Raw genomic sequence first — 7,339 nt, 5'->3', positions numbered from 1 at the left:
GTTTAAATATTATTGTATGCAAATAAACATTTATAAATTTTGATATTAAATATAGTTTATATATATACTTAATTTTTATATACGAAAAGAAAAATATATGATTAGGATAATTATAAGATTATCTAATATAAATATAAATAAATATATATATATATATATATATATATATATATGTGGCGTATATTATTATTCTTATTATTATTATTATTATTATTATTATTATTATTATTATTATATATATATATATTAGTATGTTGTAATCAGTGATATATAAATTAAATATAATTTTAAAATAAATATGTTATTTGTAAGTTTTATATATATATATATAAGTAATTATAGTTTTTATATTATTTTATTATATATTGGTATAATTGTTATAAAAGTTAACATAGATAATTTAATTAGAAGATTTTAGATAATTTAATTTGAAAATTGAGTTAGTTAGGATTTTATAGAGGCTTATTATAATCAATTAAGATAAAAATAAGTTTATTTTCTAAAGATAATGGGTTTTTATAAAAATTCAGAAAAATAAACGGAATAAAAATATGTATGTCTCTTATTTATATTAGCATAGAAAACCCTGACCATCAAGAAAAAGACACAAAAAAGTTCTATAATAGTTGTGAGAGAGGTTTAAGAGGATAACATTATTTTGTGTCAAGGAAGAAGCCTAAGAGTCAAGTTATTAAGAGGTCTTAGAAGATCTAGAACTTTTTGTCAAATTAAAGGCACGAGAGCTTACATTATTGGGTTTGTCATTCTTGATTTTTATTCTTGATGTGTGTCATTCTTGATTTTTATTCTAATTGGTTACATATTATATATGATCTTATGGTATTTTAAAATTGATGTTGTTGTAGTCTTTTTACTAACTACTGTTATTCTAAAATTGGTTGGTAAATTAGTTATCATATTTAACTATATCAAAAAATATCATAAGATAATATATTGTCAAATCTTTTTTAATCTAGCAAATATCTTCTCAAATATTTTTATATTATTACAACAATCAAATATATCTTGAAGATATTGGATTATTTAAAAGATAATTAGATGAGATTACATTATCATAAAGTGTAGGAATTGGTATCGCGCGGTTTAAAAGAGCGTGAAATCGAATACAAACCAAGAGGGAAGGGATAAATTGGTTCTATTAAAAATTTTCGGTTTCTTTTATAAATTTCTTCAAATAGTTTAAAGTTAAGAGATGTAGAGATAAAGAAAAGTACACAAAGAATTTTTTTACTGGTTCGAATCAAAAAATTCTACATTTAGTTATTAATCACTATAATCACTAAAAATCACTTTGAAGTTACAAGATGAACGATGAAATAATTAGAACAAAAAACACCTTCCTCCGACACACGAGGGAATGATCACCAGCTTGATCAACTTGGTAGAGAACCACTTACACCTTTAGACACTCTAAAACCAAATTTCTCCTTCTTCAAGACTTTGATCAAGCTAACACTTAAACTCAAGAACTTCCTCATAACTAATTATGTGCTCTCAATAGTTTAGGTAACCTCTAAAAGGTTTAGGAGGCTTCTATTTATAGGTCAGGGTCAGAAAATGAAAAGACAACTTCTAACTACCAGAGATAATCGATTACCAAAAGTGATAATAAATTATTTTAGTCCGTTATGGGTTTTGAAATTACAAGACATCTAAAAGCTTACAACCCAAAGTTAAAGCCTAATACAATTGTTTCTACAAATAATGCTTTTAAACAATGAATGTATTTGTTTCTTCAAGTCATCATGCATCATCATCAAAATCTCTTCAAGGCATCAATGCTTCTCATTGTAATAATCTCTCCCTTTTTGATGATGATAAAAAATCCTCTTTGTTAAAAGTAATTTATTCCTCTTTGTTAAAAGTAATTTTGTCTATCATGCATTGTTTTATACTTAAACAAGACACAAAGATTGATAGCTTTAAACAATAAAAACCCATTACGTTGTTTCTTCCCCTTTTTTATTATAAACAAAAAGGCTCTTTAGAAGGAGAAACTCCTCCTAAATTGAAGCTCTCCCTCAACAAAACAATTGATCAAGAAATGGCAAGATAATTTGGAAGAAACATGAAAAAGACAATTTCATTCATATTTAACATAACAAGAATACAATAGATTAAAAAAGTACAATGTTAAAACAAAGGAAATACATCAATATCTAAAAAGTAGGACAAGGAGCATTATCATTATGATCGAAATCATAGTAAGTCTCAATGTTACTAAGCCTAGTATCAAACGCATTTAAGTGTTCACACAGATACACATGGTGAGAGTGTTACGGCTCCATTAGTTCTTCATGTCTAGACTATTGGAGAGTGCCCATATACTCCATTCGACGGGTTAGATTGGCAAGATGTTCTTCAATGAAGAAGGAGGATGATGAAGAATGTGAGAAGGATCAACTTCAGATGGGTCAAGTACATTAACATGCTCAACCATGTGAGCATCTTCATCATCATCATCTTGTTGAGTATCTTTATGCACAAAAGTGTTTTCAAGAGAGACAAAACTCATTTGTCTCAATGTGTTTTCTCCAATTTTAAAACCAGTTGCTTGAATGACAAGTTTCTTCTCTCCAACAACATTCACTTCCTTGAATTCAAAGATTCTTGACACATGAAACACATGTGGTAGATGATATATTGGATATCTCTGCACCTTCATAGTGTCAACAATGAAAGATGGTCAGTTAATGTAAATGTGATTTAGAAGCTCATGGATGATAAGGAGATTTTGTTCAGATAAGCATGATTTGTGATACGCGAACATAAGACCCAAACAATTAAATAAGGAAATCTTTATTTATTTTATTTTTCGTACGAGGCTCTCTTGGTAATGCAAACTTGGCAAATTTGTAATTCGTTTGAACTGTGAAGGCATTAAAGAAGATCACACGTAATTAACTTAAACAATTGATCAATGTACCGGTTATCATATTACTGTTAAAGAAAACAAAATGGGGAAAGAACGCTAATCAAGCCCTACGAAATGAAAATAAAAGAGACAACCCAATCATAATACGACACGTGTAAAGAGTATATTCCGAAAAAATTGTGCTAAACTGCTTTGTGTTTGAATGGGACCCACACTTCTTTTCTGGGACCCACAGAAAAATATAAAAAACAAAATCGAAAAAAGTTCAACATGGGACAGCTCCTTAGACACGGTTTCACTAGCTGCATCCAAACCAAACATTCCATAAATTTTCCTTTTTCTTTTTTCCTTCTTAAATTGTTTAGTTTCTATTTTGGTTAATACACACTTGAAAGAAGTATCTTTGGCTGAGATTCTTGTATTACTTACTAATATCATGTCAGAGAATCAATTGAAATAAATAAAAAGTAAATAATATTATAATCAAAATTATTATGGTATACATATAAGTTTATTAATTTTTACAATAGTATTTTAAACCTATATCAATAATGCTTTTATCTTGATTGCTGGTAAAAGAATTATATTTATTATATCAAATGCAATTTATTTTGTTTTCCAAAGTATCATGTTTTGAAATTAATTTTATCTTAGAAATTTAAAGGTTTAATAATTCTAGAGTTCTCCTTTGATTATTATTTCTTGTCAATTGGTTCTTTAATTTTAAAAAATTAAAATAATGCTTGCCGTTAAATTACTTAAAAAAAACAATGACTAAATACATTAATGTGAATTTTTTAATTGATGTGACATGGTAAAAATGTTAATAGCATGAAATTTATTTTTCTAAATAGAAAATTGAAAAAATAATAATAGAAAAATTAAGGATATTTTATATCATTAACTTCTATGTTATTCAAAAAATCACATTGATTTTTTAATGATGTTCAACTAATTTATCGATAAATGTAGTATGTTTCAAATTTTCAAAATTAAGGAACATAAAATAAAAAGAAAATAATTAAGAGATTGATATGAGATTTTTATAAAAAAACGGAAATTTTTGTATTGGAAGTTCCATATTAGAGATCAGACTAATTTATGATATATAAATGCATGAAAATTTCACCTTACAAGCCAGTTTTATGGGGTTAAGTTCGGCTTAAAATTTCATTTCTTAACATAGTATCAGAACAAGGTTTGAGCCTATCTTAACGAAATTTGTGTTGTTGAATATATTGTTTCACCCGCTATCAGACTATCCATTAATGTCTAGTTCCATATTCGATATGTATATATCTCGGTGTGAAGGGGTTTTGAAAGTCTCATATCGACTAGAAATAAGATCAATTTATAATATATAAGTGAGTGCAAACCTCACCTTATAAGCTGAGTTTTATGAGATTGAGTTAAATTTAAAAATTCATTTCTTAACACCTTGAAATGATTAAACTAAATTTAAATATAAATTTGATGTCATAATAGACTAACACTTTGTTCACTTGAATGTATTTGAGGGAGAGTGATTGAGAGGATTTGAAGATAAATTTTGTTGTTGTTTATTTGAGTGAATTTGGAGGTAAGTGAGAGTAAATTTGGAAACAACCTTTGTGAGAATTAGTTTAGAATTTGATTGATGTGACAGATTAAAAAAATTTACTTCCAAATTAGCTCTCACCTACCTTCAAATTCACTCAAATAAACAATAAAAAACCTTTATTTTCAAATTCTCTCAAATATATTCAAGTGAACAAAGCCTAAGAGAAAAGATGATATATATATTAAAAATTTATATTAGAGATATAATTTACTCTCTCTTCTGTTTGTCATCAAAGTGTCCATCTGATCTAATTATATCCAAATTTTATGTAAAAATTAAACTCATAAATGATGTATATTAAAAAAATGAAACTTTCATAGCAGGGCACGGAAAAAAAATAATGGAAATGCACTTTTGTCGTACAAATTGAGTGATTATCGGAATGAAGTGTGGCTTTTTGGGAGAGAGATTGCAAACGACGTCGTAAGGTGACACTGCCTTGATAGACGGAACCCTAATTAGGTCCCTTTCTAATTTCTAATTTGGGGCTCATCCACACACTCCTACCCTACAAAACGTAAAAGCTGAAAGGGCACTTCCCATACCCATGTCGGTGCATAATGGAAAGAGACACAACACATGTTGCATTTTGAGTATGCAAGAGTTTGCATCATGGCACCAGAATTTGTAATTTGCCACAAATATTCTTATATGTTATGTGTTTCACAGAACTGAATGATGGGCAATTTATTTTTTAAAAAAATCAATTTTTTTATTCAATTACTAAATATCTAAAAGAATTATAAAACATTACCTCTTAATATTATGATTAGTGTTAAAGTAATTTTCAGTTTAATGTCTAATTAATTATTTAGTGTTTAGAGTTACATTTAGATAATAAAAATGGTCACATGAAACTTGATGGTAAGACAAAACCGTTAGGCGTTTTGCGTATTTAGTAACTAAAAGTAACTTTTATATATTTAAAAATCAAATTCATTATTTATCCGTTTCATAAATTTAGTAGAAAAAATGTAGTAAATAGGTATGAAGTTATATGTTTTTTTTGTAACATCCCAATAATTATAGCATCAAACTATAATAGAGTTCTTACATCATTGATACAATAGAACAGTTGATAGAAGGAGGAATAAGAGTTTTCCTCATTATTATACAAACCCTCACTGTTAATTCAAACTAATTACACTCCACACCTTAAAACAGAAATAAAAACATAGGTTTCATTATTAAAACTATTCTTCAGTCGATCCTCCATCTAAGGCTTGCTCCACCGGCATATCACCGACTTCTGCTCCCATCCACCGGATGATCATCGCCAATCAAAATACATAACACAAAATAACAACCAAACAACAGACAAAGCAAGGGTGAGCTAATGCAATACAAAACATCATAGTAAATTAAATTAATAACCAAACTTCCATCTTATAAGTTAAATTACTCAATAATATAATAAACATACCATTATCATTCGTAAACTCCACTCATTCGGATAATCGTATGAATATTGAACTCTTAGCTAGTTCTACACTTACAGTGGTACTTTACTCAGCTACATCTTATCCTACTCTGTCCCCAAACTGGATCTTCGGACATGGATGTACTTATTCGCTAGCTCAATTATTCTATCCTACTCTGTCCTCCAAACTGGATCTTCGGATATGAATATCACCACTGAAGCTACATCCTTCCTACTCTGTCCACTCACACTATGGATCTTCGGTAAGGATTTTCCACTCTCCACCACATAGCTTTCTCTCTAAGTGAGATCGAGACTATTGAGAGCATAAGAATGAACCCCTAAGTCGGAGTTCCTATATTCATACGTACAGTACTTGACACAAAATCAATAAGGAGTTCCTCCTTGGAACTCTATTATACACTTTCCATTCATAAATACACATGTCAACATATTATCATCTTTAGTCATATCTCAAGAAAATAATTCTCACATACTCAGACATTCCACATCCTCACAGAAACATCACTTATTAACACATAACTCTTTATGGTCTATTAATTTGAACCATTAAGTAGTTCAAACAGCTTGGATACCCTCACCAATGGCTCTGGAAGGGTCAAAAACCCCCATATCGACCTAAAGAACGTCTAAAACGGACATCCAAAACTCCCAAAACGTCAAAAATATCAAAACACTAAATTTGTTACGCATAACTCGCTTCAGCGAGTTAACTCATTCACTCAAGCGAATTTACTATTCCAAAATTACGAAAATTCACTTCCCGGACTATAACGACTATTTCTTCCATCATACAGATTTTCTAGACATCCAAAAACTTATCTCCCATCAACAACCCATATTCATCCAAATCTTATAAACATCTAAACTAAACATATAATTAAAAAGGCAACGGATAATTAGTACAATCCAAAATTTCCGATCAAGACCTAGTCTCCTTTTAAATCCATAAACAGATTCAAAATCTTCGATCTATACGTATACCTAAAAACTTCCACCGATTCAAAATGCTTAATATGAACAAGATCTCTTCAAAACCATCAAAACAGAAACATATCCCAATTCCAAACCGTACATCAATTCAAAAGATACAATAGAAGTAGAATTTCATTCTAAAATCATAAAGAGAATCAAAATCCTAAACATATACCAAATTTAAAATCATACAGAAACAAAAAGACTCAAGGTTAGCTCCCCTTACGGTTTTCTCCTAAGCTTGCTTTCAAACGGTTCCCCGACGTTCCTCTGCCTTAGAATTCCTTCTCGTGGCTCCAAACTTAGCTCTAAAACTTCTCTGGTCCAATGCTTTTAGGTAACAGTTCTCAGATTCAACTTAGGAATTCTCTCAGCCCCAAAACCCTCTTAAATAACCAGAAAAACGTGTTTAAATAGTAAAACGCGT

Source organism: Vigna angularis, chromosome 3 (assembly GCF_016808095.1).
Source record: "Vigna angularis cultivar LongXiaoDou No.4 chromosome 3, ASM1680809v1, whole genome shotgun sequence".
Lineage (NCBI taxonomy): Eukaryota > Viridiplantae > Streptophyta > Magnoliopsida > Fabales > Fabaceae > Vigna > Vigna angularis.
Note: the sequence above shows the minus strand (reverse complement) of the source record.